Source organism: Podarcis vaucheri (assembly GCF_965113315.1).
Source record: "Podarcis vaucheri genome assembly, chromosome: 16".
Taxonomy (NCBI): domain Eukaryota; kingdom Metazoa; phylum Chordata; class Lepidosauria; order Squamata; family Lacertidae; genus Podarcis; species Podarcis vaucheri.
Window position 1 is genome coordinate 6,480,375 of NC_138754.1, and position 9,421 is coordinate 6,489,795.

At 44.3% G+C, this 9,421-nt stretch overlaps 1 long non-coding RNA gene across 1 annotated transcript; it reads right to left on the reverse strand.

Moving 5' to 3' along the window:
* Nucleotides 1-747: 747 nt before the first annotated feature.
* LOC309520694 lies at nt 748-4,815 on the reverse strand. Its single transcript, XR_014214299.1, has 2 exons — nt 4,623-4,815; nt 748-1,914 (listed from the first exon to the last, which is right to left on the reverse strand). It is a non-coding gene; the product is annotated as an uncharacterized lncRNA (long non-coding RNA).
* Nucleotides 4,816-9,421: the final 4,606 nt, after the last annotated feature.

The window sequence follows — 9,421 nt, forward strand, 5'->3', positions numbered from 1 at the left end:
TGACTGGACACGGTGAAAAACCAGGATGCTTGGCTGGGTGAGTTCTTTGTCTGATCAAGCAGAGGTGATATTATGCTGCCCTGGACTCCTTTGGAAGGAAGTCTGAGATAGAAAATGAATGAACGGAATTATCTTAGGTAGCAGGGTTGGGAAAAGCAGGTCTGCAGAGTGATTCATGAAGCTTTTTGCCAGAAAGAATAGCTGTTTATAGACTAGAGAAGATGAGGTTTCTTTCTCCTATGGTTAAGACAAATTTGTACTCCGGATTTTGGGAGTACAACGTCAGCAATATGCTGATGACACACAACTCTACTTCTCCTTTACATCCGCAGGTGTGGCTGTGGACATGCTGGACCGATGTCTTGCCTTGGTAATGTACTGGATGAAATGAATGGACCTAAGTGAGACACAGCAATTGGTTTCAATGGGTGTGCTCTGAGGCTGACTGACATTGGATTACAACCAAATTGGAATGGCTAACTTAAGTCCATTGGTTTCAATTGTTCTACTCTGTGTAGGATGGAGTGGGATACAACTCACTGGATCCCAACTTAGTCATGCTTAGAAGAGACCCATTGCAATCAACCAGACTGAAATTAGTCATGATTTCTTTAATTTTCAGTGGGTCTGCTCTAGGAATGACTAAGTCCTGATTCAGGCATAAATGTAACAATTGGGAATGCCACCCTTCTTGTTGCTAGATTTTTAGAAAAAGAAAAACCTTAATGATTAAAACACAGATAGACATTGTGTGCTGCAGCATAGCATAGGTTTTAATGTGTGTAACAAGTCAAGAGATAACATTTAGAATATCAGTAGTCAGTTTCAAGTATAGTAGATATGTGGATACTTTGCCTTCCATGAATAACTTTTAGAATTGACCCATTGAACAATTAGGGGAAGGGAGGAATGCTCTCAAGGGCAGAATCAATTCCCCATCCCCAAATAGTATCCAGTGTCTCAACGTTGACTTTATTTTGGTTTTATAGAGTGACTCTTCCTTGTCAATGAGGTCTTCTCTTCCATCCATGCCATTTCATTCAGTGAAGAACTATGTGATCATGTGACACAGATGAAGTCAGGTGTTCCAGCTTCCATCACATGTCGGGTTGGATTCATGGGATGTATATCAGTATCACCTCCCACTACTTGACAGTTCTTGGTGAGACATGTTGACCATTCCCATAGAAAGGGATCATGCTTGACCCTGAGCAAAACAAATGCTCCATCGTTCTGAAGGCCGATTCACACATGCAAGTTATCCCCTGTTCCCAGAATTTAAACATGCATGAATAAACGTTCCGTTTTGTGCAAATAATATCCCAGTCTCATTATATAGGAGAAATGCTATTCAGATTGGAAAGCCCTTTAACGATAGATGTATGCAATTAAAACTAAGCTTAGAGCGAGAAGGGGGAAGTTTTGATGCAGGCTTCATTCGCAGAGGTGCTGAGTTCTTGTGGTCCATGGTTGGGGCTACGAGTGCTCAGCACTCCTGGGATACAGGAATTCGTAGAAGCTTAGGCAAAGCGATCTCACGCCGTTGGTGGGGGTTCCTTGTTTTCCTTCATACCAATGGTATTCCGTCTGAGTTTAATAATTGCTGCAGTAGCTGTATCTTCTTTCTAGGTATGATGGCCTGGAATAAAAATCCATCAGGCTTGAATTGCTTGCAAAGGCCGGGGCAGGGAACTCTGCAAAGCTGAGGCTTTTGTGTCCTCTACTGCCCTGACCAGAGCGAGCACAGGGGTTGCAGTGGGTGATGCAAAAGGGCTGGTCAGGGCAGTAGAGGGCTGGTCCTGGGATGGTTAAGCAAAATGCTGGTGGCTGTATCGTGACAGTTGAGGGAGGGCAGCTAGCATAGCACCGAGGGTTAGATGACCCTTGACCCTTCATGGTTGGATGATGATGAATCTGAAACAACACAACAGGGAGAGAGATCATGAACAAAAGCTTTATAATCAACTGAGTCAGCACTTACTTTTGGGAACTAGATAAGCAGCTTCCAGGAAGAAGATTGTTATGGGGTGGGGGGTTATAGCTCTTAACTATACAGTGGTACCTCAGGTTACAGACGCTTCAGGTTACATATGCTTCAGGTTACAGACTCCGCTAACCCAGAAATAGTACCTCGGGTTAAGAACTTTGCTTCAGGATGAGAACAGAAATCGTGCTCTGGCGGCTTGGCGGCAGCAGGAGGCCCATTAGCTGAAGTGGTGCTTCAGGTTAAGAACAGTTTCAGGTTAAGAATGAACCTCTGGAACAAATTAAGTACTTAACCTGAGGTACCACTGTACAAACATAAAAAGTACCAGTCCAGAGTTTGTGTGTGTTTAATCAAAGGGAAGGACAAGAGCTCAAGACAGAGCAAAGTCACATCACACAGAGAGAATCTCAGGTTCAATTTCAGACCGGGCTGGGAAAGGCTTCCTATGTTCTATTTAAATCAGCCTTTATTGATCAGTGGTGGAGTATCTGCTTTGCAAACAGAAGGTCCCTTCTCCAATAAAAATAGGGACATCCTATTCAACAACAACAATTTATACGCTGCCTATATGACCAGGTTGGACTGTTTTTAGAAAGGAACTGTCAATGGTTTTCAATACACCAGTTCCACACCAAAAACAACAAAAGCATAAGGACATAGCTATATCAGGTCACTGGTCCGTCTATCCCAGCATCCTGTTCCTATAGTGGCCAACTGGATGGAAGCAGGACCCCAAAACAAGAGCACTTTCTCCAGAAACTGGTATTCAGAAGCATTACTGCCCCTTACTATGCAGAGGATAGCCATCATGGCTACCAGCCACATATTCCCCAACCTTGACCTAGAAAGGTCTCTTTCTCCATGTGCAACCCATCTCCCCATGTGCTTAATCATAGTGCAGTAAGTATCCAAATATGCCAACAATCTGCCCAATCCCATTTGTAGGTGAAGGGTAGTAGAGTAATGTCTTCTACAGTGGCAATCCTATTATTACAGATAAAGTGAGGGTAATAAGCCATGAAGGAGGAAATGTTCTCCATTGAAACTACATTTAACTATTTAGGCATGGTTAAAGCAGTAAATGAGCAGAACCATCTTCAGTTCCCTCTCCTGTTTTCTGAAATACATTTAATTAGTATTTAGAGGGAAAGAGAATTTAACCTGCAACTTGGTAACTGCCTGCAGAGCATTTGGCACAGTAACGGGGAATGTAAATCTGCACTTGAATTTGTAAGCTTTAATAACAACTGTTCTCTAACAAAGGTGTCAAAAGCAGTATATAAGTCAACTAAGGGTTTATAGAAATGTGTCCAGCACTGGATTTAGGGCAGTTTGGGCAGTCTGCCCCCCCCCCAACAGGGTGCTGAGTCAAGGGGGCACATAATAATAATAATAATAATAATAATAATAATAATAATAATAATGCCACCTATATTTATATGGATACCTACTGAGAAGATCCATAAAATAGCAACTGTGCCAAAAGGAATTATAAGAAATATTTAGGGAGCGGGTTGCCAAATTTTGGGCTCGCTCAAGGTGCCATATTACTAAAGTCTGCTCCTGATGTGCCCTTTCAGCCCTAATGTCTTCATAAAATAAAACAGGTTGAGATAAAAGAATTATAGGTGAGGATTGACCTAAAGCATGGTGGGTTGGTCAAAAACATGGTAGATCTTCTAGTTGTGGGAAATGTTGAGTGTGACTGAACCCAAATTAGATACCTCTTTTCTGACTTATCTTATGTAAATAAATAGGTTATAATTATAAAGGTTTTGGTGGTGGTGGTGAGAGAAAAGATGGTGGATGAACTGCCTCATTCATTGCCCTTCTAAAGTAAAGGTAAAGGTAAAGGTAAAGGACCCCTGGACAGTTAAGTCCAGTCAAAGGTGACTATGGGGTTGCGGTGCTCATCTCGCTTTCAGGCTGAGGTAGCCAGTGTTTGTCCACAGACAGCTTTCTGGGTCATGTGGCCAACATGACTAAACCACTTCTGGCACAATTGAACACCATGACGGAAACCAGAGTGCACGGAAATGCCGTTTACCTTCCCGCTGCAGCGGTACCTATTTATCTACTTGCACTGGTGTGCTTCCGAACTGCTAGGTTGGCAGGAGCTGGGACTGAGCAACGGGAGCTCATCCCGTCACGGGGATTCTAACCGCCGACATTCCGATCGACAAGCCCAAGAGGCTCAGTGGTTTAGACCACAGCGCCCACCCGTGTCCTTCTAGATTGCCCTTCTAGATTCACACCAGCCAGGTGGGAACGATTTTCAGACCATTTCACTCTTGTTACCAATGAAAGGGGAATCAAGTATGTCGGCTACAGGGAAATAAGAACTTGTCTTATACTAAGTCAGACCCATTGGTTCATCTAGTCTGGTGTTGTCTACAATGACTGGCTGTGCCTCTTCAGAGCTTCAAGCAGGGAACATTCCCAGTCCTACCTGGAGATGCTGGGGATTAAACCTGTGAGCAAAGCAGGTACTCTCCCACAAAGACCTTCCCCACAATAGTTTAGAGCCTTGCATCTTTTGCCCACCACAGTGATATAATTAGCTGACACATCATCCACTCCCAACGTCCACCATTCCCAAACCCCATGCACGCTGAGATTTCCACTCAGAGCTTACCTGATGTCTCGGAGGATCGAAAATCGCAAGAAGTGGTTTGAAGATCGCTCAAGCTCTGCCTTTTTATACGGTTTCTTGGGTGGCCTCAAGAAGTTGAGACATTTTTGTGTGTGCTGTTACTTCACGCTGGAAAAAGAAATAATTACATCCTTGACGGTGATTACCAAAATGTTGTGAATAATAATCTTGCTGATAGTGTTTATGAGTTTATCCTGGATTCAGCAACCCTATGTTTTAATATGTTACACCCTAAATACCTGGTTTTATTTCAAAACAGCACTAGCCTGTTTCTTGGGGTGTTCTCACCGGATCTGCTGGAAAAGTGGGAGATGGCAACCCCTTGGAAACATAGGAATCAATAGATCTTGGTATTCTCAACCAAAAACCACAGGGAGAATGCCAGCTGTTAAGAGTTGCCAACCATGATGATTTCATGTAGCATTTCAGATGCCCTGATAATAATTGTCCCTTAGCATTGCCAAGCACCTTATGCTGTGCTTTTGTTATTTCATTCTCTGTTCGTTCTTTTGTGGAGTGGGCTTAACTTTGTATTATTTTGACAGCCTGATTTCTGTATACTTTTGACAGCATGTGGGAGCACAAGGATTAACCTTAATTTTTGTCATCCTCTATAGAACTGTTTTAATACTTTAATCCTGGGATATATACCTTGGGCACTCCCAAAACGTCAGGTGTTTGGGATCCATAGTGCCCAAAAAGTATTGAAATGGAAATTCTGTGTTTTTGCCTTGGTGGATTTTCTGAGATTGCAATGTATGAGAGGTTTGGCCCAAGGGTGGTAGTGGGAATATTTTGAATTGTATCCCACTAATTCCAACTCAGAGTAGATCTACTGAAATTAAACCACCTATGTTAGTCATGTCTACTGACTTCAGTGGGTCTATTCTGTGTAAGACTAGCATGGGACATAAGCCTTCTTCTATGATTGGTGAGACCTCTTTGATATCTTCACATGTAAGGTTTTCAGTGTTTAAACTAGGGGGGTATAATTTTATTTACTTGTTGCATTTATACCCCACCTTTTCCTCCAAGGAGTTCAAGGTGGTATACGTAGTTCCTCCTTCTTTATTTAATTCCCAACCTGAGGCAGGTTAAGGTAAGAGGCAGCAAAGGACCCAAAGTCACCTGGTCAGTATCATAGCCAGGTGGGCTATGAAACCTAATCTCCCAGGCCCTAGTCCAACACTTTAACCACTACACCACACTGAATTTCACACTAGGTAGCTGTGCCAGAAATCAAGACCTCCTAGTGAACTAGTAGCCTTTCCCTATAATATGAGAGGCTTTCCCAGGAGAAAGAAGGCCACTAAAATCTAGTGAGGTGGTCTCTCTATCTTTAAATACATTATCTTCTGTATTAATAAAACAAGACGGACCAAAAAAGAAAAGAAAAGGTCAAAGGTAAATAAAGATGCTTTGGAGAACATGTTCTTGGTTATGTGTCTAAATGTGGCATGTCATCCAGGAAATCTGAGATCTATCACAAGTGCTGCCAACCCTATTCAAAAAGGGGAAAAGAGAGGACCCAAATAATTACCGCCCAGTCAGTCTGACATCAATAGCAGGGAAGATTCTGGAGCAGATCATTAAGCAAACAGTCTGTGAGCACCTAGAAAGGAATGCTGTGATCACCAATAGTCAGCATGGATTTCTGAAAAATAAGTCATGTCAGACTAACCTGATCTCGTTTTTTGACAGAATTACAAGCCTGGTAGATGAAGGGAACGCAGTGGATGTAGCCTACCTTGATTTCAGCAAGGCATTTGACAAGGTGCCCCATGATATTCTTGTAAAGAAGCTGGTAAAATGCGGTCTTGACTATGCTACCACTCAGTGGATTTGTAACTGGCTGACTGACCGAACCCAAAGGGTGCTCATCAATGGTTCCTCTTCATCCTGGAGAAGAGTGACTAGTGGGGTGCCACAGGGTTCTGTCTTGGGCCCGGTCTTATTCAACATCTTTATCAATGACTTGGATGATGGACTCAAGGGCATCCTGATCAAATTTGCAGATGACACCAAACTGGGAGGGGTGGCTAACACCCCAGAGGACAGGATCACACTTCAAAACGACCTTGACAGATTAGAGAACTGGGCAAAAACAAACAAGATGAATTTTAACAGGGAGAAATGTAAAGTATTGCACTTGGGCAAAAAAAATGAGAGGCACAAATACAAGATGGGTGACACCTGGCTTGAGAGCAGTACATGTGAAAAGGATCTAGGAGTCTTGGTTGACCAAAAACTTGACATGAGCCAACAGTGTGACGCGGCAGCTAAAAAAGCCAATGCAATTCTGGGCTGCATCAATAGGAGTATAGCATCTAGATCAAGGGAAGTAATAATGCCACTGTATTCTGCTCTGGTCAGACCTCACCTGGAGTACTGTGTCCAGTTCTGGGCACCACAATTCAAGAAGGACACTGACAAACTGGAACGTGTCCAGAGGAGGGCAACCAAAATGGTCAAAGGCCTGGAAACGATGCCTTATGAGGAACGGCTAAGGGAGCTGGGCATGTTTAGCCTGGAGAAGAGGAGGTTAAGGGGTGATATGATAGCCATGTTCAAATATATAAAAGGATGTCACATAGAGGAGGGAGAAAGGTTGTTTTCTGCTGCTCCAGAGAAGCGGACACGGAGCAATGGATCCAAACTACAAGAAAGAAGATTCCACCTAAACATTAGGAAGAACTTCCTGACAGTAAGAGCTGTTCGACAGTGGAATTTGCTACCAAGGAGTGTGGTGGAGTCTCCCACTTTGGAGGTCTTTAAGCAGAGGCTTGACAACCATATGTCAGGAGTGCTCTGATGGTGTTTCCTGCTTGGCAGGGGGTTGGACTCGATGGCCCTTGTGGTCTCTTCCAACTCTATGATTCTATGATTCTATGATTCTATGATTCTATAGACAATCTTGGGTGCTAACCTCAGCAGAGAGGCCTCTCTTGAGGGTTCTATCTCCATCAGAAACGCCCAAGGGACTAGGTCTCACCAGCTTAAGCGACATGAGGGTGGATTCCACTGGGACTTAAGGATAAATCCTTGGCAGCAAGAGCAATTTGACAATGTGACCAATGGAGTAGAGGGGTGGGCGGGCTCTTCTGTCAAATGGCAGGCTGTGTAGGCGAAGAAGAAGAGTTTGGATTTGATATCCCACTTTATCACTACCCGAAGGAGTCTTAAAGTGGCTAACATTCTCCTTTCCCTTCCTCCTCCACAAAAAAACACTCTGTGAGGTGAGTGGGGCTGAGAGACTTCAGAGAAGTGTGACTGGCCCAAGGTCACCCAGCAGCTGCATGTGGAGGAGCGGAGACGTGAACAAGGTTCACCAGAGTCTACCACTCTTAACCACTACACCACACTGTACTTTGCCGTGCCTCAGTGTCTATGCACATTTATATCAAAACCCATTAGAGGGACAATTAATCCAGTGCTCTGTAGCTGGAGATTTAACTCCTGTGATGGGATGGGCCACATTCCCTCTTGGTCACCCTTTTGGGAGCCACAGACCAATGGTGGATGCGGCCAAAGGCAATGAAAGTAAAGTTTACCTTTGTACAGAAGGCTAGTTTCTGCAAATGCTCACCCCACCCCCACCCATCCTCCACCCAGACAAGCCACAGGCATAGTCAGAACTCAATGGCACATTCCAGCCCAGCAAGGGCTCTCAATGATAATAACAATAATAACAATTTATCATTTATACCCTGCCCATCTGACTGGGTTTCCCCAGCCACTCTGAGTGGCTCCCAACAGAATATTAAAAACAAGATAAAACATCAAACATTAAAAACGTCTCTAAACAGGGCTGCCTTCAGATGTCTTCTAAATGGCAGATAGTTGCTTATTTCCTTGACATCTGATGGGAGAGCATTCCACAGGGCGGGCACCACCACTGAGAAGGCCCTCTGTCTGGTTCCCTGTAACCTCACTTCTCACAGCGAGGGAACCACCAGAAGGCCCTCGGAGCTGGACCTCAGTGTCCAAGCTGAATGACGGGGGTGGAGACGCTCCTTCAGGTATACTGGGGCGAGGCCATTTAGGGCTTTCAAGGTCAGCTCCAACACTTTGAATTGCACTCGGAAACATGCTGGGAGCCAATGTAGGTCTTTCAGGACCGGTGTTATATGGTCTTGGTGGCCACTCAATGAGAGTGTGAGGGCTGTGGCCTAGATGAAGGCACAAGAGCCACACAGGTAGGCTTAGAGGGCCTGGTCACTGGGACTTGAGTTTCTTCATCACTGTTCTTGAGACTCTAGGGAGTTAAGGGCACAAACAGGGGCAGGGATTCTCAAGACAGGGACCAGAAAATAGAGACCATCCCACACCCTCCAAGTGCCCTGATTTTCCAGGGACCATCCCTGGAGGAGGATGAGCTGGTGCTTTTTGCCAGCGGTGGCAGCAGCTGTGAGAGACCAACCCATTGCCTCTCCATGGCCGCTGCCGCTGCCACTGCTGGCCTACTCCCTTGGGCAACTTGGAGCAACTATTTACTATTTATATACCACACATTTTACTGGGTTGCCCCAGCACTTTGGGCAGCTTTCAATATATATATATATATATATATATATATATATATATATATATATATGCTTTCGTAGATTTTCACGGGTACAGGAATGCAGGTTTTGGTGTCTTCGGGTGTCTTCCCGTGTAACATACACACACACACACACACACACACACACACACACACACACACAGAGTGCTTTTATTCTGAGGGGGATGCAGGGGTACGCTTAACCCTAAACATTTGTGAATCTTTGTACTTTTGTCCA